Genomic DNA, 315 nt, shown 5'->3' on the forward strand with positions numbered 1-315 from the left:
AGGGCCGCAGTGTAGGGACAGTGGGAAGCCGGTGGCCCCAGCGTCTGGCCCAGGAACACCAGCGCCAGCTCCAGGCCCTGGGCCCGGACCTCCCAGTCCAGGTCCCGGCTCCCCGCCTGGAGCACTGCGGCCACAAACCGCTCCTTGTCCCGGGCCACGTCCGCATGGCCGTCCCGCAGCCACTCGGTGAAGACCTGCATGGCGGCCCTCCGCGGAAAGCCCTCCGAGTCGGCCGAGAGGATGTGCAGGAGCTCCGGAAGCAGGCTCTGGGGACGGAGTGGGCGAGGGCGTCGGTGGGCGGGAGGCAGGGCGCCC

General features: G+C 73.0%; 1 pseudogene; it reads right to left on the reverse strand.

Moving 5' to 3' along the window:
* Window positions 1–8: 8 nt before the first annotated feature.
* Window positions 9–272, reverse strand: LOC110594897 (annotated as a pseudogene).
* Window positions 273–315: the final 43 nt, after the last annotated feature.

The sequence above is a fragment of the Carlito syrichta genome, unplaced genomic scaffold (assembly GCF_000164805.1).
Source record: "Carlito syrichta isolate Samal-C Ts95f unplaced genomic scaffold, Tarsius_syrichta-2.0.1 Scaffold158100, whole genome shotgun sequence".
Taxonomy (NCBI): Eukaryota; Metazoa; Chordata; class Mammalia; order Primates; family Tarsiidae; genus Carlito; species Carlito syrichta.